General features: G+C 45.4%; 1 protein-coding gene and 1 non-coding gene across 2 annotated transcripts in view; both read left to right on the top strand.

Moving 5' to 3' along the window:
• LOC144498638 (voltage-dependent L-type calcium channel subunit alpha-1C-like) overlaps nucleotides 1-25,821 on the top strand; it is a 1,025,631-nt gene that overhangs the window by 48,429 nt on the left and 951,381 nt on the right. The window lies entirely within an intron of this gene.
• On the top strand, nucleotides 24,431-24,629 carry LOC144499391 (U2 spliceosomal RNA). The gene has a single exon (XR_013498851.1). It is a non-coding gene; the product is annotated as a U2 spliceosomal RNA (small nuclear RNA).

The raw sequence follows: 25,821 nt of genomic DNA, 5'->3' as shown, positions 1-25,821 counted from the left end.
AGTCTGATGGCAGCAAGGAAGAAGCTGTTCTTGAGTCAGTTGGTACATGACTTCAGACTTTTGTATTTTTTTCCCGATGGAGGAAGGTGGAAGAGAGAATGTCCAGGGTGTGTGGGGTGCTTAATTATGATGGCTGCTTTGCCGAGGCAGCGGGAAGTGTAGACAGAGTCAATGGATGAGAGGCTGGTTTGCATGATGGATTGGGCTACATCCACGACCTTTTGTAGTTCCTTGCGGTCTTGGGTAGAGCAGGAGCCATACCAAGCTGTGATACAACCAGAAAGAATGCTTTCTCTGCTGCATCTGTAAAAGTTGGTGTGAGTCGTAGTTGACATGCCAAATTTCTTTAGTCTCCTGAGAAAGAAGAGGCATTGGTGGGCTTTCTTAGCTATAGTGTCGGCATGGGGGGACCAGGACAGCTTGTTGGTGATCTGGACACTGAAAAACTTGAAGCTCTCGACCCTTTCTACTTCGTCCTCGTTGATCTAGACAGGGGCATGTTCTCCTTCACACTTCCTGAAGTCGATGACAATCTCCTTTGTTTTGTTGACATTGAGGGAGAGATTATTGTTGCCGCACCAATTCACCAGATTCACTATCTCATTCCTGTACTCTGTCTTATCATTGTTTGAGATCCAACCCACCACGGTGATATCATCAGCAAACTTGAAAATCGAAGATAGTAGATAGTACACACTGCTGCTACTGAGCGTTGGTGGTGGAGGGAGTGGATGTTTATGATGTAGTGCCAATCAAGTGGGCTGCTTTTTCCTGGATGGTGTCAGACTACTTGACAGTTGGAACTGCACCTATCCAGGCAAGTGGGGAGTATTCCATCACACTCCTGACACATATCTTGTAGACGTTGGCAGGCTTTGGTGAGTCAGGTGAGTTACTCACCGCAGTATTCCTAGCCTCTGGCCTGCTCTTGTAGCCACTGTGTTTATATGGCGAGCCCAGTTGAGTTTCTGGTTAATGGTAACCCCAAGGGTGTTGACAGTAGGGGATTCAGTGAGAAACATAACACCACTGAATGTCAAGAAGCGGTGGTTAGATTGTCTCTTTTTGGTGTTTACGTTCATGCTTTAGTGTCACAGTAGCTTACATTAACACTGCAGTGAAGTTAATGTGAAAATCTCCAGTCGCCATACTCCGGCACCTGTTTGGGTACACCGAGGGAAAATTTAGCTTGGCCAGTGCACCAAACCAGCATATTTTTGGACTGTGGGAGGAAACCGGAGCACCTGGAGTAAACCCACGTAGACATGGGGAGAACAAGCAGACTCTGCACAGACAGTGGCCCAAACCAGGAATCAAACCCGGGTCCCTGGCGCTGTGAGGTAGCACTGTCACCACTGTGCCACTGCAATGGTCATTGCCTGGCATTTGTGTGATGTGAATGTTACTTGCCACTTGTCAGCCCAAGCCTGGATACTGTCCAGATCTTGTTGCATTTGAACATGGACTGCTTCGGTATTTGAGGAGTCGCGAATAATGATTTACTGCAGGAAGAAAGCAGTAATCATTGATATGAAGTACACATTCAGCTACTCAACCAACCATTTGGACCGTGTTTGGTCTCCATTCAAAAGGATTTTACAGCAGGTGGGAGGACATAAAAAATTTGCCTAAAATGTAAATCCCTCAGTACTCATACTGCTTGGTGCTTGGAAACAAGGAATGAGGCTGCTGTATTCCAGCAGTTTTTTATTTCATCTATTTTTCAGGTTGCCCTACTTTTTATGTTCTAAATTTAAATTTAATGGGAAAGGTTCTTAAGTGCCAAGTGTTTTATAATTGCAGGGGGTGGGAAGCAGAATACACATTTGGGTTAGCAGGAAAACTGTGCTTCAGACTCTCTCATCTGCTTGAAAGTGAGTGAATTTTTTTTCTGGTTTTAAATCTTGGATAAAATCCCTTTCATCATAAAATTTCACCTAGCATTACATAAACTAGAGCTCATCAAATTGTGTGGTATCAGTACCGGAGAATGAAGCATTTTGTGCTTTAAGTATCCTGGTTGTATATATTACAGATATTACAGGCCAGATGCACATAAAAGCTCCCCAAACGTCCTAAAATATCTATCCTTGCCCACTCCACTTACTCAGCTGCATTTGCTGGCATCATCCACAAACATGAGATCAACTTCTATATTACTGCTGACTATATCCTAGTTCTACTTCTCCATGATTCCTTTCATCCCAGGAAGACTTCTTCTCCAATATTTAGCCTGGGCTGAGCCATGATTTGCTCTACCTGAAACTGCAAAGCAAAAGCGTACTCATGCCAATTGCTCCATTCACGTCTCTAACCATTGCGTTATGTTGAACTAGAGTCGGGCAACCTCGGCTAGTAAGTGGGCCACATGAGTAGCCTTCCTTCATTTCAGTGGGCCGCAAGATTGATATCAGGCTTGTTCACTAACCATGAGCCCATGAATAAGAACGAATATATTTAATGCACACTGAACATTTCATTATGAGTTATAGAAAATGTTTAATCAGTTTTCTATTAATGGAACTATCATCCAGTTCAAATAGTAAAAGCAAAATAAATATTTATACTTTGGGCACAGAGAGAACATACGGGCTTTCACAGTCAATGTTGCATGCAATCAGCATGCACTTCCCTTTACATGCCCTTGCTTTATGTGCATATTACTTTGATAGGAAAAAAATTATACAGATGGAAATCAGTGGAATGTGGCAATCCTATATATGGGTGACAGTCAACAAAATGTCTTGTGAGCTCACTCAGAACCAATATGGGCCACATGTGGCCCCTGGGCCGCGGGTTTCCTACCACTGAACTAGACCGTTTGTAACCTTGATTTTACTTGACCCTGGGCTGAGCTTCCAATCTTGTATTCTCCATCACAAAGACCATTTACTTCTAACTTATTAACCAGCAAACCTTTGCTTATACCTCAGTTCATCTTTCACTGAATCCATCATCTATGTGTTTGTCACCTTTAGATTTGACAATTCCAAAGTTATTAACCTTGTGCTTAAATTTCTTTATGTCTTAACCCCATCCCATCACTTTAACCTCCTCTTTCCCGACAAACCCCACAAACTCTTTGATCTTCTGATTCTAACATCATTCATATTCCCTTTGTTCCCCCTTTCATTAATCATTGCACCTTCAGCTGCTTAGGCTCCATGGTCTGGAACATCTTCCCTGAACTTCTCTAACTCTCCACCTCATGTTCACAATAATCAAGCTTTTGGTCATGCATTTCAATAGGTCCTGCTCAGCATCTGTTTTCTTGATGACACTGTTGAAATGTCTTGAAACAAGTTGTAGTTTAAATGCACCATATAAATATAAGTTGTTGTTGAGAAGATAGACACAGAACAGAGAATCAGAGGCTGGCAAGTATATCATAAAGAATGGATAAAGAAGACCTGCAAAAAATAGGTCACAGATATTGGAATCTGGCATGAAGAAAAAAAAACATGAAGATTAAGTATGGAGCTTTAAGATGGCAGAAGATCGAATAATACACAATTAAATATGTGTAATGGAATATAAAGCAGAATGGATGGTGGGGCACAGGAGATAGAGATGAATATTGGAGCACATAAGGTGTGAGATCATGCATGTCTAACTTAAAAGGCAAACCGAATTGTATGAATGTATCCCAAATAGCTATTAGTGGGAATTAGTGGGACCTACAGGGGGCACATAAATTTCAAAGTATTGTTGCTAAGTATACCAAGAAAATTGGTTGAGTAGTTCCTAACAGTCCCTGATGTTTAGAAAAGAGTCCAAATGATTTTGATTGACAGGATTATCTATGGTATAGAAAGTAAGTTTTCCTTTTATATTAAAAAAAAACTATATGTAAGGTTTCTCCTGATATGGCATTTTAAGACAGTTTTATGTTGTTGAAAAAATTACTTAATCATTCAGAATAAAAATTATTTGAAAATCTGTAAAAGCTGGAAGTCATACTTTTGTGCAAATAAGGTGCAATCTCCTAGTACATTGTGTTGTGACAAATTCTGTGTGACTTGACTATTGATGAGATTGGTATGGTGGATCCATGATTTAAAAATTTTCATACTGATCTCATTATTGTTTTTAGGCTGTAAAAACCGAGCAGCCAATTGGAGAAATAGCATTTTCCTTGCCACTTTGACTTTCCATTCATGTACTGGTATATTGTAGAGTATCTAATTTTAATATACAAAATAATTTTAAATTCTTAGTGGAGTTAATTCATTTTTGGTACTTGCATTTCAGCTGGTCTTTTGATTCTAGCTTTGAACGCTGTATAATTTTTATTAAATTTTTATTCTCCAAAAGAATCACAAATCAAATCTACATTCTCTTCTCTTCATGGTTGCCTGGCGACAACGATTGTCATGGCAACAGAGATGTTAATGGGAACAGAGTACACAGCCAGTATGCTTTTATCTGGAAATGGCCCTATCCAAAGGTAAGTGCTTGCAGCATGTGACAAGAGTGCAAAAGGCACCTGTTCATTCTGGCAGCAACAAATTAATCTTCTCCATGTAAAACTTCACATCCAAAAATTTCCCTCCCGCTTCTGATCACTCCCATCTACAAAGTTTCCTTCCCTCCCCCATTCACCCCCGACTGCAGTTCCCCTTCCCTTCCCGATGACCCCATCTGCAGAGTCCCCTCCTTGCCTTCCGATCACCCTTGTTTGCAGACTTCCCCTTCCCTCTCTATTCACCCGTCAGCAGAGCTCTCCCTCCTCCCCCCTGGGTCACCTCCGTCGACAGAGTTCCCTCTCTCCTTGATCACCATCTCTGCAGAGCTCTCCTTTCCTCCCCACTCTGTCATAGTTCCGCCTCCATTCAAGCTCTGTTCCCACTCAGGCCCACCCTCTTGGCACTGGCCTTGGCACTGCACCTGGCACAGTTATGGTGCCCAGTTGGCAGTGCAAGGATGCCCAGTGGGCAGTGCCAAGTTGGCACTGCCTCATGAGCACTGCCCGGCCCTGCCCCAAAACACCAGGGGCTTCAATGGCCTCTGATTCCCCTGGCGAGACCATCATGTCTGGTCTCTGCTGATGGCGACAGTCGGAAGCTCAACCAGCGAGCGGGTAAGTTCAAGTGAGTGTGGGACTCACTAATGATAAGTAAATCATGTTAGTAATATTGAAATCATAGGCACAAAACTGATTTTGCCAGCAAAACAGAACCGGAACGATTTGGGGGGGGTGTCAAGGGCAAGAAAAACCTGATTTTTCATCCTATTTTACCACCTCACCATGCCGAACAACAGGCGGGACGAGATCGTAAGATTGCGCTCTAAGATTCTGCTGTTCTACACTAGTCCTATTTCAGACATTGATGTTGACATCAAAGTAGGAAGCAAAGTGACCTGATTTATTCGAGAACAGGTCAAGCACTCTGACTCAGCGGAAACCGCTGCCACTATTGGTTCCCTTTATCCAAGCATGATCCTAGTTCAGTCGTATCCCTTATTCTCTATCCTGAACATCCCCAGACAAAAGCAAATTGATTGTTTGGCCACTAATCTAGTTCAGTATTTGTGGGATCTTGTTGCCTGCAAACTAGCTTTTATGGCTGCCTGCAAACCAATGGTAACTGCACTTGATATATAATTAGTTGGCTGTGAAGTGAGACATCTTGAGGATGAGCAAAGAACTGTATGAATGCAAGTTATTAAAGATTGAGAGGGAACTTTGACATTAAATGTGTGCATCATGCACAATGGCACAGTGGTTAGCACTGTTGCCTCACAGCATGAGGGACCTGCATTCGATTCCAGCCTTGGGTGACTGTGCGGAGTTTGCACACTCTCTCTGTGTCTGCATGGGTTTCCTTCGGATGCTCCAGTTTCCTCCCACACTCCAAAGATGTGCAGGCTGGGTGAATTGGCCATGCTAAATTGCCCCTTGGTGTCCCAAGGTGTGTAGGTTAGATGGATTAGCCATGATGAATGTGTGAGGTTACAGGGAGAGGGACTGGGTAGACACTCTGACAGAGTTGGTGCAGACTCAATGGGCCAATTGGCCTCTTTTTGCACTGTAGGGATTCTGTGATTACTAAGAATATTAGGGGTGATTCTCCCAGCCCACTGCATTGCTTGAACAGATGTCAGGGGGTGGTGTTTGACAAAGGGTCCGGTGATGCTGGGGAAAGCAGGATAGGTGGCTTGTAACCTTTGGCTGAGGGGCCGGTATTGCACAGCAAAGCAGTCTGCGCCTTGATGCGTGGGATTGGGGTACACTCAGCCCTGTGGGGGGAGAATCAGAGACAGATTAGTCACAGCTGTGAGGTGCAAAAAAACATTTAATTGTGATCTTAACATTGACAAAAATCTTCACCCTGACTACTGCTAATCATCACCTGTGCCCTCTTAGTGACCCTACAACTTTCTAATCTAATCTTCTCTAGTGCTTCACCTAGGTGCTACCCCAGGATGCACATCGGAGGTGGAAGCACTCAGCTGTGATCCACGAGCCCCGTTGCCTGTGATGCCCTTGGCGGGCGTACTCTGGGGGGCCGAGACCTGGAGGGTCCAGCCGACTTGCAGATAACACTGATGTTTCTGTGGCACCCTGTTCATCCAGCTGGCCCTGAGATACCCCGGTGAGAGGAAAGGGGGATTCGGAAGGTCTGGGCCGTCCTTAGTCTCCTAGGTGGTTCATCAAAGTGCCCATAAGCCCTAGGGAGACACTATGGGACACCAGGGCAACTGGACTGAGCTCCACAAGCCTCAACGTCACCTGGCTCTACCATTCCTGGAGGCCCAGATGCGTCTGCCCCATGGTTTGTGATCCCTCAGCGCTGGCTCTCTGTGACTGGGCCAAGCTCTGGAACCCCTCCACTACACCATTCTGTGAGTGAGCCAAGCTCTGGAGTCCACCAGCATTAGCCCTATGAGGCTGGGCTAATGCTGAGGGGCTCCAGAGCTTGGCTCGCTCACAGAATGCTGTAGTTGAAGCCCACAGCCACAGCCTGCTGTGACTCCAGAATTCTTGCAAGTGCCCTAGCCATGGACAGCAATGTTTCCAACATGCCCCCAACGCACGTGTCTTCAGGATGCCAGCAACACCCTCGGCCGTGGCATGCTGTGTTTCTGTCATGGCCCGCCATGTCTCTGCCATGGCCTGCTATGTCTCCAGGATAATTTGCATCCTGTCACCCACGAGGCCAAATCCCTGAGCCAGACTTTCCACTGCGGACGCCACCCTTGCAGTGTTGACCTGGTTACCATGCTATACAGGTATCACCTCCTGCGACAGCACTCTGTTTGACTCCTCAAAATAGCCTTGCAGTCGCAGCATGGTTGCTGACAGTCCATCCGCAACAACTCGGGTTTTCTGATGCATCTCCACCAGCTTTAGGATGACCGATTCCTGAGGCCTGGCACCTGGCTTGGGGTCAGCTGAATCCTTGCCTCCAGCAGACTTCCGCATGCCCACGCCCTCCGATGTTCTCGCCTCCGCCTGATGTGCATCAGCGGCTGTGAAGTACTCACCAGTAAGTGACCCAGAAGCCTCACCACTAACATGCCCCATGGCCGTGATATTTCTGTGTTGATGGGTTGTGTTGTTAATGCCTGTGTGGATTCACTGGTGCTGGCCTTGGACGATTCCTCAGGGCCTCCCTCCAAGGTGTCATCTGAGGTGTCCTGGGGAGTCTCTGCAGGAGCATCGGGGAGGAAGGGGGCAGTGCTGCTCAAACCTCATGAGCAGGCGCAGCTTAGGTACCACCGTCAGTTTTCTCTCTGTGGTTATGTGTGGTTTTCTCCTGTGGGAACATAAGTGGGAATTGAAAGCATGATGTATGGAAGGGCATGGGGTGCAATGTGTGTCAAGGGTGGGGGCACTCAGGTGGGCCATTTCTGGGGAATGCCTCCCCATTGTGGGGTACTGATTGGGGGGTGCAGTTGGTGGTTGCCCTTGGGTGCCTGGGGACGTTTCACATTGTAAGTGCAGCACGTAATGGTTTCAGAATGGATGCACACTCACCCTTGCCGCCCAGAAAAGGTCATTCATCTTTTTGCAGCACTGGTCTCTGGACTGACATGCCGGTGCACGGGCACTTACAGCTGCAGTCACACCCTCCCAGATGGCATTTGCTGCATGAGCCCTTGTCCTTCAGTGGGGTAACGCAACTCGTGCCTCTCCTCCACTGCAACCAGCAGCCGGGCCTGCTCACCCTCTGAAAATCTGGGGACACATTTCCTCAGTGCCATCTTCCTTGCGTGTCTGCCTGTGTGTCCATACTTGCAGCTTATATACAGCTCTGCCTTGTTAAGGGAGTCCAGATGCAGTCAGTTTGAGCCACTCATGGGCCCATTAGTTAAATTTCATGGTGAATAATGTACAGGCAACCTGGTTTCAATCAAGGGTGAGCCATCTCCAATGGTGCTGATTAGGTGAACTCAACAAGGTAATGTATCAAGGAGGAGGGTTGGAGTGCAATGCTCAAGGGTCTCACTCAACAAGGTACTGTGTCAAGGTGGGTGTGGGGGTGCAATGCTTAAGGGTCTCGCTCAACAAGGGGGAATGCTCGCAGGCAGTGGGTGTGCATGGCAGCCCAACGGTCTCTGTGTGAAAGGCAGAACTGAGGCTGGCACACTGTAGGTAAATGGGGGGCCAGCACACTGTGGGTGAACTGGGGGGGAGTGGAGGGGAAGCAGCACATTGTGGTTGAACAGGAGGGCCGGCACACTGTGGGTGAACGGGGAGGCGAACACACTGTGGGTGAATGGGGGGGCGGCACACTGTGGGTGAACTGCCGGGGGGGGGGGGGGGTGGCCAGCACACTGTGGGTGAATGGTGGGGGGGGGAGCAGTGCTCTGTGGGTGAACGGAGGACGGGCCAGCACATTGTGGTGGGAAGTGAGAGGAGGAGGATGAGGAGTCCAGCGATGTCTGGGTCAGTGGGGGATGGTGATGCCAGCGATGTCCGGGTCGGGGAATGGGGAGGCCAGCGATGTCCGGGTCAGTGGGGGATGGTGATGCCAGCGATGTCCAGGTCGGGGAATGGGAAGGCCAGCGATGTCCGGGTCAGTGGGGGATGGGGAGGCCAACGATGTCTGTTGGGGGTTGGGGGGGAGAGGCCAGCAATGTCCACGTGGGGAGTGAGAGGCCAGCGATTTTGATGCTGGGAGGATATCTGTAGCAATCTTCCTGAATGAGGCCAGACCATCCTCTGGGAGGGGGGATCAGTGAGGGGGAAAATGTAACTAGTTTGATTAGTAAGTTTGTGGACGACACAAAGGTTGGTGGATTTGCGGATAGCGATGAGGACCATCAGAGGATACAGCAGGACATAGATCGGTTGGAGACTTGGGTGGAGAGATGGCAGATTGTGTTTAATCCAGACAAATGTGAGGTAATGCATTTTGGAAGGTCTAATACAGATAGGAAATATACAGTAAATGGCAGAACCCTTAAGAGTATTGATAAACAGAGGGATCTGCGTGTACAGGTACACGGGTCACTGAAAGTGGCAAATCAGGTGGAGTAGGTAGTCAAGAAGGCATATGGCATGCTTGCCTTCATCGGCCGGGGCATTGAGTTTAAAAATTGGCAAGTCATGTTGCAGCTTTATAGAACCTTAGTTAGGCCGCACTTGGAATATCGTCTTCAATTCTGGTTGCCACACTACCAGAAGGATGTGGAGGTTTTGGAAAGGGTGCAGAAAAGACATACTAGGATGTTGCCTGGCATGGAGGGCACTAGCTATGAGGAGTGGTTGGAGAAACTTGGTTTGTTCTCACTGGAGCGACGGAGGTTGAGGGGAGCCCTGATAGAAGTCTACAAGATTATGAGGGGCATGGTCAGAGTGGATAGTCCGAAGCTTTTTCCCAGGGTGGAAGAGTCAATTACTAGGGGGCATAGGTTTAAGGTGCGAAGGGCAAGGTTTAAAGGAGATGTACGAGGTACATTTTTTTTACACGGAGGGTAGTGGGTGCCTGGAACTCGCTGCTGGGGGAGGAAGTGGAAGCAGATACGATAGTGACATTTAAGGGGCATCTTGACAATACATGAATAGGATGGGAATGGAGGGATATGGCCCCCGGAAGGGTAGGGGGTTTTAGTTCAGTTGGGCAGCATGGTCGGTGCAGGCTTGGAGTGCCGAAAGGCCCGTTCCTGTGCTGTAATTCTCTTTGTTCTTTGACCCATCACAAACATTTCTGTAATCTGCCCTTCCTTATTTCTCAAGAGGACGTCAAGGTTTGCCCCTTTTCTAATCGGGCCACCCACCTACTGAATGAGAAATTCCTCCTGAATACACTCCACGCGAATTTGGCTCTTAGAATTTGTTAGGGAAAAATAAATTCAATTTTCTGTCCTTCCTGTTCATATAATTACAAAATGTTTGAGCAGTATCAGTATGCTACTACTGTGTATGTCTTGGTTTACTTCCGATTAGATCCTATCTGTAAACTCCAGTTGGTTTGCAGGATTTATAAAAGTAGATATGGATAATCAAATGGTAAAAAATTGACTACTAAGAGTAAGGAAAAGGCACAAGTTTGTGAAGTATGAAATAAGAATTAGAAAGAAATTGTGAAACAATGTCTTCATTTTTAAAAAATTACTTTCCAGTGAATATTATTCAAGTATATGGAGAGAGCGTGAAGTAAGGTCACTCAAATTCCATTTTTCATTTCCTTATGGGAAGACACAACCCCAACACAAAGTAGAAAAGGCTATCCAACAGCTAAAGAACTAGGCATTAAGAGCAGATGGAATCCCCACCAAAGCACTAAAACATGACAGAGAAGCATTATTGGTATGAGTACATGACCTCATTTCCCTTATTTGGAAGGAAGAGAACATGCCAGAAGATCTCAGAGAGACCATATCATGACCATCTTCAAGGTGACAAGTCTGACAGCAGAACTACAGAGGCATGCATTCCCTGCTTTTGGCCGCAGGGAAGGTTATCGCAAAAGTCCCCCATAACCGTTCTCTCCCTGTGGCTGAAGAACTCCTCTCAGAGTCACAATGTGGATTCCGTCCACTAAGGGGCACAATGGACATGACCTTCACTGCATGACAACTATAAAAGAAATTCAGGAAACAGCACCAACCCTTCTACATGGCCTAGTTTCATAGAAATCATAGAATCATAGAAACCCTACAGTGCAGAAGGAGGCCATTCGGCCCATCGAGTCTGCACCGACCACAATCCCACCCAGGCCCTATCCCCACATATTCACCCGCTAATCCCTCTAACCTACGCATCCCAGGACTCTAAGGGGCAATTTTTAAACCTGGCCAATCAACCTAACCCGCACATCTTTGGACTGTGGGAGGAAACCGGAGCACCCGGAGGAAACCCACGCAGACACGAGGAGAATGTGCAAACTCCACACAGACAGTGACCCGAGCCGGGAATCGAACCCGGGACCCTGGAGCTGTGAAGCAGCAGTGCTAACCACTGTGCTACCGTGCCGCCCCACGGTTTGATCTCACAAAGTCCAATGATGACAATCATGGACCTCTATGTTAATTTTACTCTGGAGGCATGGATCATCTTCATTGGTGGTACGTTCATCCGTTTGTGACGGTCATTTGAAAAGATAATTCTTTGTCTACCTCAACCTCTTTTACCATCAGTCTTTCCTGTCAGTATCAGACTTTCTAAATTATATATTTTTTTATTATGTGCCAAAGAAATTCCAACTGTTTCTTTCTGATCTTAGTCAGCAGAATTCTTTTGATCTCAGATTTTACCAGCCATCTCAGATTTTATCTGAGATAAAGTTTGTCACCTGGACTCATACTTATTGGTAGAAAAACCGAGGCAATATAAAATAAGTGATATAATTCTAAAGGAGAATCCAGGAACAAAAACACTTGGGGCGTATGTGCACAAATTGTTGAAAGTTGGATCAGGTTGAGAAAGTGGTTAAAAAGACATTTTGGATCTTGGGCTTCACAAATAGAAGCATAGAATACAAACAAAGATGAAAGCCAGGATTCCCCCAACACATTCCAAGTCCCTAATTTGCAGGAAAATGGGAATAAATCTCACAGAGTGCCTCAGCGTGATTTACTCTGGAAATCTGTGGACGGGGCCTGTTCCTGCCTGAGAGGCTGGCCAGCAGCATAGTGCTGAGTGGGCCACTGTGCATGGTGCATGTGCTGATCTATCAGTGCAGAGATCGGCGCATGTGCAGAGCCACCGTATTGCTGGCCAGCTTCTCAACCCCCCATTGCTGGATTTTTGACCCTGTACCCCTTCGATCGTTGGCTACCAGGACCTCATGATGTGGAGATGCCGGCGTTGGACTGGGATAAGCACAGTAAGAAGTCTCACAACACCAGGTTAAAGTCCAACAGGTTTATTTGGTAGCACAAGCTTTCGGAGTGTCACTCCTTCAGGTGAGTCATCTGAGATTTACCTGAAGAAGGAGTGACACTCCGAAAGCTTGTGCTACCAAATAAACCTGTTGGACTTTAACCTGGTGTTGTGAGACTTCTTGTGTTTACCAGGATCTCTCCAGGCCAGCCCTGATGTGTGTGTCCCACCCCCCCCATGACCAGCTCCCATCTCCCGTTCCCCCACCGACAGTCTCAACACCCTCCCTCCACCCAGATGGCCAGCTCTGTTCACTTCCTCCCTCCCTCTCCAAGTCACCCCAATGCAGAATGACAGTGGGTCGCCCCATCCACATGGATTGCCCCTAATAGGCCCTCCCCCCTATGGTCCCGTCCACTTGGCACTGCCTGTTGCAGTGCCATGGTGCCCCTTGGGCAGTGCTAGTTTCCCCGTGGGCAGTGCCAGGGTGCCAGGCTGGTACTGCCCAAGGGGCATTCCCCTTACCTCTGACCTCCTGGGGGTGTGCCAACAGCCTCTCTTCCCTCCAGCGGGTTGGGCCGCCTGTTTCCCGTTATTGGGGTGCAGGAGTAAACCCCACTGGAGGGAACCATTCCTGGTGGGGGTGGGCGGAGATGCAAGTGGGCCCGAAGACTTCAGTCCCGGGCCCTCTAATGAAATGGAAATTGCGATTTCCATATTGTAATCAGTTGATTACGTTGGAAATCCTAGCCTGGGAGACTTGCGGAGATTGTGGCGCCCAGCGGGAAGCCCACGAAATGGCCTCCACTGATGTCTCCTGGCCCATTGTGCTGTTTGAGCAGTGCAGTGGGCTGGAAGAATCGCGCCCGTAATAATGCTTTATAAATTCCACACTTGGCTTCAGAGCGTTATGTCCAATTCTAGGCACCACACTTTAGGCAGGATAAGAACATAAGAACATAAGAAATAGGAGCAGGAGTAGGCCATCTAGCCCCTCGAGCCTGCCCCGCCATTCAATAAGATCATGGCTGATCTGACGTGGATCAGTACCACTTACCCGCCTGATCCCCATAACCCTTAATTCCCTTACCGATCAGGAATCCATCCATCCGCGCTTTAAACATATTCAGCGAGGTAGCCTCCACCACCTCAGTGGGCAGAGAATTCCAGAGATTCACCACCCTCTGGGAGAAGAAGTTCCTCCTCAACTCTGTCTTAAACCGACCCCCCTTTATTTTGAGGCTGTGTCCTCTAGTTTTAACTTCCTTACTAAGTGGAAAGAATCTCTCCGCCTCCACCCTATCCAGCCCCCGCATTATCTTATAAGTCTCCATAAGATCCCCCCTCATCCTTCTAAACTCCAACGAGTACAAACCCAATCTCCTCAGCCTCTCCTCATAATCCAAACCCCTCATCTCCGGTATCAACCTGGTGAACCTTCTCTGCACTCCCTCCAATGCCAATATATCCTTCCTCATATAAGGGGACCAATGCTGCACACAGTATTCCAGCTGCGGCCTCACCAATGCCCTGTACAGGTGCATCAAGACATCCCTGCTTTTATATTCTATCCCCCTCGCAATATAGGCCAACATCCCATTTGCCTTCTTGATCACCTGTTGTACCTGCAGACTGGGCTTTTGCGTCTCATGCACAAGGACCCCCAGGTCCCTTTGCACGGTAGCATGTTTTAATTTGTTTCCATTGAGATAGTAATCCCATTTGTTATTATTTCCTCCAAAGTGTATAACCTCGCATTTCTCAACGTTATACTCCATTTGCCATATCCTCGCCCACTCACTCAGCCTGTCCAAATCTCTCTGCAGATCTTCTCCGTCCTCCACACGATTCACTTTTCCACTTATCTTTGTGTCGTCTGCAAACTTCGTTACCCTACACTCCGTCCCCTCCTCCAGATCATCTATATAAATGGTAAACAGTTGCGGCCCGAGTACCGATCCCTGCGGCACGCCACTAGTTACCTTCCTCCAACCGGAAAAACACCCATTTATTCCGACTCTTTGCTTCCTGTCGGATAGCCAGTCCCCAATCCACTTTAACACACTACCCCCAACTCCGTGTGCCCTAATCTTCTTCAGCAGCCTTTTATGGGGCACCTTATCAAACGCCTTTTGGAAATCCAGAAACACCGCATCCACCGGTTCTCCTCCATCAACCGCCCTAGTCACATCTTCATAAAAATCCAACATGTTCGTCAAGCACGACTTTCCCCTCATGAATCCATGCTGCGTCTGATTGATCGAACCATTTCTATCCAGATGCCCTGCTATCTCCTCTTTAATAATGGATTCCAGCATTTTCCCTACTACAGACGTTAAGCTGACCGGCCTATAGTTACCCGCCTTTTGTCTCCTTCCTTTTTTAAACAGCGGCGTAACATTAGCCGTTTTCCAATCAACCGGCACTACCCCAGAATGCAACGAGTTTTGATAAATAATCACTAACGCATCCACTATTACCTCTGACATTTCTTTCAATACCCTGGGATGCATTCCATCCGGACCCGGGGACTTGTCCACCTTCAGTCCCATTAGTCTACCCAGCACTGCCTCTCTGGTAACATTAATTGTATTAAGTATTTCTCCTGCTGCCAACCCTCTATCGTTAATATTTGGCAAACTATTTGTGTCCTCCACCGTGAAGACCGACACAAAAAACTTATTTAAAGACTCAGCCATATCCTCATTTCCCACTATTAACTCCCCCCTCTCGTCCTCCAAGGGTCCAACATTCACTCTAGCCACTCTATTCCTTTTTATATATTTATAAAAACTTTTACTATCATTTTTTATATTAATTGCTAGCCTAGCTTCATAGTCTATCCTTCCTTTCTTTATCGCTTTCTTAGTCTCTCTTTGTTGTTTCTTAAATTTTTCCCAATCACTTGTTTCTCCACTATTTTTGGCCACTCTGTACGCAGCAGTTTTTATTTTAATACTCTCCTTTATTTCCTTCGTTATCCACGGCTGGTTCTCCCTTTTCTTACAATCCTTGTTTTTTGCTGGAATATATTTTTGCTGAGAACTGAAAAGGATCTCCTTAAAAATCCTCCACTGTTCCTCAGCTATTCTACCTGCCAGCCTGCTCTCCCAGTCTACCTTAGCCAATTCATCCCTCATCCTATCATATTTCCCTCTGTTCAAACAGAGGACACTGGTTTAGGACCAAACTTTCTCCTCTTCCATCTGAATCAGAAATTCGACCATATTGTGGTCACTAGACCCAAGAGGGTCCTTCACAATAAGATCCTTAATTCTACCTACCTCGTTACACAATACCAGATCCAAAATAGCTCGTTCCCTCGTCGGTTCCGTAACATGCTGTTCAAGGAAACTATCCTGACAGCATTCTAAGAACTCTTCCTCCATTCCACCCTTACCGACTTGAGTCTGCCAGTCAATGAGCATGTTGAAGTCCCCCATGATTATTGCCGTTCCGTTTTTACACGCATCCCTTATCTGCTTGTTTATAGCCCTCCCTACCTCAACATTATTATTTGGGGGCCTATATACCACACCTACTAGTGTTTTTCTCCCTCTACTATTCCTCATCTCTACCCATAATGATTCCACGTTTTGTTCCTCAGAGCCTATGTCATCCCTCAGTACTACCCTGATATTATCTCTTATTAATAGCGCGATCCCACCACCTTTTCCTTCCTGTCTATTCTTCCTAAACGCCTGATACCCCTGGATATTCATCTCCCAGTCCTGGTCACCTTTCAGCCACGTTTCTGTAATGGCCACTAGATCGTACCCACTTGTGCTGATTTGCACCATCAACTCATTTACCTTGTTCCGAATGCTTCGTGCATTCAGGCAAAGTGTCCTTATTCCAGCTTTTATCTGGACCCGCTTTGATGAGTCGCGAACACCCTCTCCCTCTACTCCCTTATCTAAATTACCGCCTTCATTCACTTGCACCCTCTCCTCTACCATTAATTTTGTAATTCCCCTTACCCCTGCATCCTCCCCCCCATCAATTAGTTCCTTGATCCCAGTCAACTCTTCTAGCTCCCCTCCCCCCAACCTATCTAGTTTAAATTCTCCCCAGTAGCCTTAGCCAACCTACCGGCCAGGATATTGGTCCCCGTGTGATTCAAGTTCCACCCGTTTTTTGTATACAGATCACCCCTGCCCCTAAAGAGGTCCCAATGGTCCAGGAACCTGAATCCCTGCCCCCTGCACCAGTCCCTCAGCCACACATTCATCCTCCACCTCACTCCATTCCTGCCCTCACCTTCCCGTGGCACAGGCAGTAATCCTGAGATTACTACCTTTGCTTTCCTCTTTCTCAGCTGTCTCCCTAATTCCCTGTACTCCCTTTTCATGACCCCTTCTCCCTTCCTACCCACATCAGCGGTACCAATATGTACCGCTACCTCAGGCTCCTCTCCCTCCCACCTCAGGATTTCCGGGACGCGACTAGCGACATCCTGGATCCCGGCCCCAGGGAGGCAGACCACCATGCAAGAATCCCGCCTACCTCCGCAGAAACACCTGTCTGTCCCCTTCACCATTGAGTCCCCGATTAATACCGCCTTCCTTCTCTTTTCCTTAGCCCTCTGAGTTACAGGGCTGGACTCCACTGCGGAGACACGGCCACTGCTGCTTCCCCCAGGCGGGCTGTCCCCCCCAGCAGTACTCAAGCAGGAGTACTTGTTGTGCAGGGGCAAATCCACTGGGGTGCTCTCAACCACCCTAGCCTTACCCTTCCTGGCCGTCACCCACTTGGCCTCCTCCCGTGGCCCTGGTGTGACCACCTGATGATAGCTCTTGTCTATCACCTCCTCATTCTCCCTCATCAGCCTAAGATCCTCGAGCTGCAGTTCCAGCTCCCTAACACGGTCCCTCAGGAACCGCAGCTCGACACACCCCTCACAGATGTGGATGTCCGGGAGGCCAGATGCCTCCAGGACCTCCCACATCCTACACTGGGAACAACACACTGGTTTCACACTCATACTGGACACTTTATGTCAAGTAAGACAGTGAAAAGTTAATAAGAATGTAAGGAAACAAAAACTCACCCCTGCTCGTCCAAGCCCTGTGAGCCAAAGCCCTGACAGCTCACTCAACTTCCCACTCACTCTGCTGCCCGCTACGATGTTGCCCGCTGTATACTTTGGTGCGCTTTTATACCCTCCAAAAGCTTCCCCAGGCCTCTCCTGGCCCTACTTCCGGTTTTGGAAAAAACCTCCGATTTTAAACCCAAAATTAACTGAAAAAATAAATAATTAATTAAAGTCAGAAAACCAACTCTCTTACCCTCAGCCTGCTCCTGGGAACAATGAAGCTGAACCTCCAAGGTAAGCCCTTTTTAAACCCTCCAAAAACTTCCCCAGGCCTCTCCTGGCCCGACTTCCGGTTTTGAAAAAAACCTCCGATTTTAAACCCAAAATTAACTGAAAAAATAAATAATTAATTACAGTCAGAAAACCCACTCTCTTACCCTCAGCCTGCTCCTGGGAACAGGATGTGAAGGCCTTGGATAATTTGCAGAGGAGATTTGCTGGAACGGTACCAGGAAAGTAAAAATACAATTATGTGGAGAAACTAGAGAAACTCAGATGGTTTTCTTTAGAGCTGATAAAGTTAAGGGGAGATTTAATAAAACTGTTAATATGATGAGGGATTTTGATAAAGTAAATAAGATGAAACAGTTTCTACTGGCAGGAGGATACAAATTTAAGGCAATTAGGAAAAATTGAGGAGGGGAGATGAACATTTTTAATGTAGTTTAGTTATAATCTGCATTGCATTGTCTGATGAGTGTTGGAAGTAGATTCAATAGTAATTTGGAAAAGGGAACTGGATAAATACTTGAAGGTGAAAGACTTGCAAGGTTATTGGGAAAAAGGGGAGATGGATTAATTGGTTAGCGTATTCATTTAACTCTATTTTGTCAAAGATTCCACATGCTTACCATCAGCCTTATCATTTATGCCATCAAAAATGTGTTTACTTAAACCACCAGAATTCCCTGTAAAATTATATATTTAGTTGATATTTCCTCTCCTCCTTTTCCCTCCAAAATGTATTAAACCACACTTTCCTGCATTAAGCTACATTTGCCTTGTGTGTGTCCACTTCACAGGTCTCTCTGTAATAAAGCCAGAATACTGTAGGTGCTGGTATCTGAAACAAAGCAGTGTTTCAAGTGAGGATGACCCCAAAGCTCTATTCTTTCTCCACAGATGCTGTCAGACCTGCTGAAATTTTCCAGCATTTTCTGTTTTTATTGTCACAGATCTCTCTTGTCTGCCTTAAGTCATTTATTATTCTTATAATAATTTACTACATTTCCAAATTATAAGTCATTAGTAAACATCTAAAATATTTCCTACATACCCAAGCAAGAGTAAATATTTTGAGGGCTACGTTTTGATTTTCAGAGGCTGTCTTTTGGTTTTCAGAGGCTGTATTCTCATTCTCATAAATAACTTTACTGGATGATGCAGCCATGTAGTAACATTACCTTCTGTATTTATGTTCATTTGTTTTAAGGTTTCCTTCCCACAGCATACACTAGAGCTTCATTCTTCTGTAGCATCATCACTGAGGAAGAGAAATGCCAGCGTTAACTGAGGGGGAAGAAAGAGAGGAATGTGAAACTGAACTAAGTGGGTGGGATAACTGAGAACTGAGATGACAAAAATGCTGATTGAAAACTATCAAAGTTTATAACACAGGAAGAGCTCATTTAATGAATTGGGAGCTACTTTAACTTAAAAGTGAGGTGTTTGAGATAGATGGTTGTGGGGGATGGTGGGGAGTATGGAAAATCTGTCTTTTCAACCCCACACCCATTTCCAGCCTGCTCAATTCTGCCTTTAATGAGACTGAAAGGTGGGCTGGCTACCTATCCACTCCAAGGAGATGGGAGGACTTTATTTATGATCATGCAGTTGCATGCTTCTTTGGTTCTGATTTTCAACTTGATGTCCAGTTGGCCAGGTTTCCTGAGCATCAGGAAAGCCGGCTACTTCATGAAGGAGAGGACTTAGCAAATTCATGAGTTGAGTGTATTTACACCAACCTCTGGGATACAGGTGCCTGCTTGAGAAACCCTGAAGGTTGTATACCTTGATCCACCATGATCTTTAACCACCTCCATCACCCCCTTCCAACTCCACACCCAAGATTTTCAATCTTAAATCAAGACCTCATATTTGCCCTTCCAACCCTGCATCTGATGGCGAGACCTTGTAAGGGCTTTGCAACCTACCCAATTTCCCTCTCACCAGCTATCCTCAACCCCACCCCCAACAGAATGCTGTCCACTTCAGTACAGACTTACCTGTATTGTGTCTTTAGTACCCATCACCCTTCTCTTGTGAGGGAGACAGAGTTAATGTTTTGAGTTAAATTTGACCCTATTCTGAAGAAGGGTCCTATTCAGTTTGAAACATTAACTGTGTTTCTCCTTACACATAAGCATGCTCACCTGCTGAATATTTCCACCACTTTCTGTTTTTACTTCAGATTTCCAGGATCTGAGGTATATTGCTTTTATTCCTCACTCTCTCTGAGTGGGGTTGTACCACCCTCTCTGCTGGCGGGATCGGAAGATCCCGCTGAGGGTGCACACCCACTAAGGGTTTCTGGCGGTCTGTTGTGGATTCAATGGGAAAATCCCAATGCCAGTGGCAGGACCAGAAGATCCTGCTGTCGGCCAACGGTGGGCAGACTCCCGCTACTGAGAAACATGCCACAGGAGAATTCTCTCTGCAGTCTCTGCAGTCTTTTCTCAATTTGCTCAGTGAAGTTAAATGTGTTGTTGCAATATGAAATGCAAATCCTCAGTGAAGAGGGTGATGTACATCAGAATTCGAGTGCAAAGTTTCAAGTGCATGGATTCTAGTTACTATACAAGTTGTCTGAAGAAGATTGCTTAAAGATTAATTACCACATGCATCAAATGGTGATGGTGAATATAAATAGCACACATTGGCCCAAATCTTGCGTCCTCATTTGCAGCTGGAAATCAAAGGGGAGGCAGAGGCACAGTGGTATTGCCACTGATGAGTAATCCAGAGACCCAGTGTAAAGCCAAGGGACCTGGTTCAAATCCTACCATGGCAGGTGGTGAAATTTGAATTCAATATAAATCTATAATTAAAATTCTAATGATGTCTATGAAACCATTGTCGATTGTTGTAAAAACCTATATGGGGTTTATACTAATGTCCTTTAGAGAAGGAAATCTGCCATTCTTACCTGGACTGGACCATATGTGACTTCAGATCCACAGCAATGTGGTTGATTCTTAATTGCCCTCTGAAATGACCGAACAAGCCACTCAGCTGAACGGCAGTAACTGCTGGCCTAACCAGTGATGCCCACTCCTTAAATTAATAAAAATAAGATAGGGCTTTCTGAAATTTCCATCAGGGTAAATTTATTAAAATATAGACTAGGGTGAAATTGTTTTAACTTCCATTACTTGTTCATATTGTATTGTCACAAAATAAAAATTGGAATAAAGAAGATGCTGTGTCATTGTGAATAATGAGAGGAAGTTGGAAACGGCCAAACATTGCTAAAAGGCAATCATTCACTGCTGAACAAGGATAAGCAGAGAAAAAAAGGCAAGTGTGAGATGGAAAAGAAAAACCACTCCCCTCTGTTCCATGTTGGTCACCAATTTCATATCCGTGTTCCATAAGCTCTAACTTGGCTTGCAAGTCTGTTGTGTGGCCGTTTTGTGTTACTACTGTAAACATTCACTCCCTCCACCACAGACGCACAATGGCAGCAGTTTGTATTTACAAGATGCTCTGCAGGAGCTCATCAAAACTCCTTCCACAGCACTTTCCAAATCTGCCACCTCTACCACATAGAAGAATGAAGGCAACCAGTGCATAGGAACATAATCACCTTCAAGTTCCCCTCCATCCTAACTTGGAACTGTATCACCATTTCTTCACTGTTGCTGGGTCAAAATCTTGGAAATCCCACCCTAACACCACATGGGTTGCAGTGGTTCAAGAAGGCTCAGCACCACCTTCTCAAGGGCAATTAGGGATGGACAATAAATGCTGGCCTAGCCAATGATGCCCACATCTCAGGAAGGAATTTTTAAAAAATCAGAATTTGCATTCTGAATGGAACACTGCTAAAAGTTCTAATGGGGATTTAACAGTACTACTTAGTGATTGAGTCATATTTAGAATCCTTCATAGATAATCTCAGTTAAGAATAATTAACGATCCAGTAGTTATGATATTGTCTATTTATAGCTAATTCCAATTGAGGGCTATTAGTAGTCCATAATTATTGTCATTATCAATTCATGTACTATATCGTACAAATTAACAAAATTGCAATTGAATCTTCCTAAATAATGAACTGCTAAGAAAATGAGATGCATCAGGGAGGGGGAATGTTACCTTGACACTTTGTTCCAGGGACACACACCCCACTTAGGCTAGGTACATTGAATTTTATCACATCCTCCTGATCAGAGATAGGAGGATGTGACTGCAAGTGAGGCAGGCATGGGGATCCAGAAATTAGCACTGTAAGATCCTTACTCCTTGCAATTTTCCTTCAGGTCTGAGGTTCTTCCATCTTGTGTGGATGACAGCACAATTGCAAGGATGATGGGCAAACTTACCAGGGTACATCAGTACAAGGGGCCATTCAAACTAGGGGTGGGGTGGCAGGAGTTGAAAGGAATGTAGTTGGAGTATGGGACAGTATAGTTAGGGGGATAGATATGATTTTCTGCCCCTGAGAGGATGGGTCCCAAAGGCTTTGTTGCCTGCTTTGTTCCAGGATTAAGGACAGATGCTGGAATTCTATTGCGCCGCCCGCCACGGAATCAGAGAGGGTAAGTGGTGGACAATGGAAATTTCCTTTGACCTTGGTGGGATTTTTTGATCTTGGGTCAAGCGAGGTCATAATATTCCACCCATTGTCTCAAATCTGAGTGGGAGGGAATGGATCCATTTGTCATGGTCCAAACTACCAATGACATAGGTAGAATTAAGAAAGAGGTTCTTCTAAAGGAGTAAAGCAGCTACAAGCTAAATTAAAAAGCAGAGCCATAAAGATCTGGATGAGTGAATTTCCAATAATCTCTGAATTATTAATTGAGCAATGTGCAAAGATCAGAGAGTTAAATGTCTGACTCAAAGATTGGTTTGGGAGAAATGAACTTTGATTATGGAGCATTGGCACCTGGACTGGGGAAGGAGGGAACTGTACTATTGGGGCAGCCTCCGCCTGAACTATACTGGGCCAGAGTACTGGCAAATTGGATAATGAAGACTATAGTGAGGGATTTAAACTAAATAGTGGGTGTGAAGGCGCACATGAAGGGAGATTTGGAAAGTTAAAGAGAAATGGCAAAGCTATTGTGTGGAGTAATGATAACCAGGAAGGGACAGAGCATGCAAACATAATGGTGCACCAGAGTAGTGAAAAATGGTATGAAGATGGAATCAAATGTTCTTTATCGCATTGTATACAGCTTTCCCAACAAGATCGATGAATTGATATCACAAATAGAAATAAATGTGTATGATCTGATAGCCATTACACAAAAAGAAAAGAACAAAAGAAATAGGAGCAGAAATAGACCAGAGATATAGTTGCAAGGTGACCAAGGCTGGGACCTGAATATTCAAGTGTATTTGACATTTTAGAAGGACGGGAGGAAACAAAGCGAGGTTTAGTGTTCTGTTAAAAAGGATAAGATCAGTAAAATAGTGAGAAATTATCATGATTCAGAAGATCAAATGTAGAATCAATATTGGTGCAGATAAGAAGTAGCAAAAGAAGGAAGTCACTGGTGTGATTAGTTTATACATTCCCACAGCTACACTGTAAGACAGGGTACACATTAAGAAATAATCAGGGCTTGCAAGAAGGGTTCTGCAATAATCATGGGTGACTTTAATCTTCGTGTCGATTGGACAAATCAAATTGGCAAAGTTAGCCTGGAGTGTGAGTTCATAGATTGTATTTGGGACAGTTTCTCTTAGAACAATACATTCAGGAACCTACTATGAAAAGACTGCTTTTAAATTCCTAATAATTCATGAGAAAGGATTAATTAATGACCTCACTGTAAAGGATTCTTTCTCGGTAGAAGTGATCATAAGGTGATAAGAGTTTCACACTTTGAGAGTGAAAAATGTGAGAAATATGGATCCATACACATGGGCAGGGCCCTAGGGGTGATCGGTGGGGGTGGAGGGGTCCCGCTGCCACTTTGCCATTGGGATCGTTTAGGGCTGGAGGGGGGCCAGCGATCAGGGTGGGCTGGGGGGTGTGGTTTGCCGGGGGGGGGGCGGGGGAGGGGGGAGGTTTGTCTCCCGTGCAGGGGGGGATCATCACTGCTTCACTGCTGGGGGGAGGGGGGTGGGGAGGTGGGGGAAGATCGGGGTCCTCCAGGGCGAGTGCGGGGGAGGGGATGGGAGGAGGTTGGGGCGCAGAGGCCCAGAACTGTCAGACTCTGGCATGAATAGGCCCTGTTCCCTGACTTTTAATGATATTCATGATTGTGACCTCTGCAGAGCACAGAGTGTGGGAGATTCAAATCTGAACTCCCACTGAAAAAGCAATCATGATTTACACCAGTTTTCCTGCAAATTCAGCACTCAGAACTTTTTTGGGAGAATTGCCCCCTATACCTTGCCATTCTTCCTTAATCAGTGCCCAATGTCCTAGAATTCACTAGCTAGCCATTTTGGAAGCATTGTGACTTGGAAAATAGCAACAGTTAAAGAAGGTGGTCCAGCAGTATAATTTCAGGTCAACTGGGGATGGATAATAAATGTGGCCTTACTGGCATTGACCACATCTGGATAACAAATAAATAAAAATGTGCTTTCTTAGTCATGAGTGCAGGGATAGTCTGCAGAAGGGAGTCTTTTAAAGACAGAAACATCACCAAGAAAGAGTTCTAGGCAATGTATGTGAAAATCAACACATGCAAATAAAGGCTATGTTATCAATGTGGCATTGTAGACCACAATTATGATATACTTGTCTTGGCAAATATCTAAAGGGACTCTCTTTCTTGTTAGGTAGGCCAGCCTCTTCAGGCACTCCATTCACCTGCTGTGCTCCTGTCTCTATTAGAAGATCAAAAGGTCATAAAATTGAACAAATGAACCTAAGAAATATCGCTTCTCGGCCTTTTGGCTAAGATCAAGTGTCGTATTGACATGCTGTGCTTGGTTGAAGTCATTAGGTTACATTTTAGCTTCATTTAAAGCAATTTTTAAAAGCAGCATCTCGGCCTTTTGGCTAAGATGCAAATGAGATCAAGCCTTGGAGGATGGGCTATGCCTACTCCAATCAGCTTGGATCATGTAGATCAAGCCCAAGACAGGAAGTGAGAAGCCCTGTCTTGTCAGCTTGGATCGGGAATGTCTCAACTTGTTGAGACTCTGAATTGGATTTGATTTGATTGAATTGGAATAAAAATACAAAAAAAAAGGCCCTTCAGTTCTTGAGCGTGTTCTGCCTTTTAAAAAGATAATTGTTGATTTTCCACTTCAGTTACATTTTCTCATCCTAAACCATACATATCCAAACTGGCTAGGAGTGATAATATGCATGTGTTGTGAGGCCCATGACAATAGGCGAGAGGCCTATTCATGACTGAGGGTATGAAACTGGATTTGGGAGATAGGTGCAGAAAATAACCTTATTTTAAGGTGGAGGTGAAAATGGCGGTTTTGTAGGTCTCAGTTCAAGGATCAAAGCCACCCCACTACTACCAGAAAGGAAGCATGTGGACAATGGCTCAAAGTCTGAAATTAATGAATCAATGAGTCAGATGGTCGAAGCAAGTTTCACTCACCCTAGTAAGAAAATGAAATGGTGTAAGTAAAAATACCTGAACATAAGCTTAAAAATATCTGAAAATCAGCATTTAAAAATCTGATAAACTTGCGACTTTTTCCCTGGGGCTTCCTCAAGGTGAGGGATATGGAATTACAGCATAAAGGTGCAAAAAATAAATTCTCTTTCTGTACACGATTTGGCATTGAATTCATCATTCTAATTTACCCTTTTCCGTTCAGACTTTCACAATTCTGCAGCATGGTTGGTTAAGGATATTCATAGTTGCTTGTCTTGGTCCCAAATACCTTGTACGAGGATGCCATGGCATTTTCACCTTGAACTTCCAGTAATTTTCTATGAAAAATATAGAGATTAAAGTTCCTTGTTGACCTGTTACAGGCCATTTTAAACCATAAGCTACTCGCATTGTAAAGACTTGGATTTTACAACAAGTGGAGAAGCAGAGACATATGCCCATTGACTTTGTGTGGAATTATGTGCCTATCTTATTTATTGGCTACAGTAGGAACTTGCTCTCCTCTGCAATTTGGAATCATTGGTGATGTGACTGGGGAGGCCTAGTAGCCTGGCACAATTCTGGCCAAAGCATGCCCCAGTTCAATGAGCTGAAGATGTGCCACTTGAGATTGGCCTTCAGCTTGATGACAGTCTTTGAATAAATGGCCTATTTACAGATATTTGTTCAGTGTAAATATTTCATCA

The sequence above is a fragment of the Mustelus asterias genome, chromosome 9 (assembly GCF_964213995.1).
Source record: "Mustelus asterias chromosome 9, sMusAst1.hap1.1, whole genome shotgun sequence".
Taxonomy (NCBI): domain Eukaryota; kingdom Metazoa; phylum Chordata; class Chondrichthyes; order Carcharhiniformes; family Triakidae; genus Mustelus; species Mustelus asterias.
This window is presented reverse-complemented; position numbering and strand designations above follow the sequence as displayed.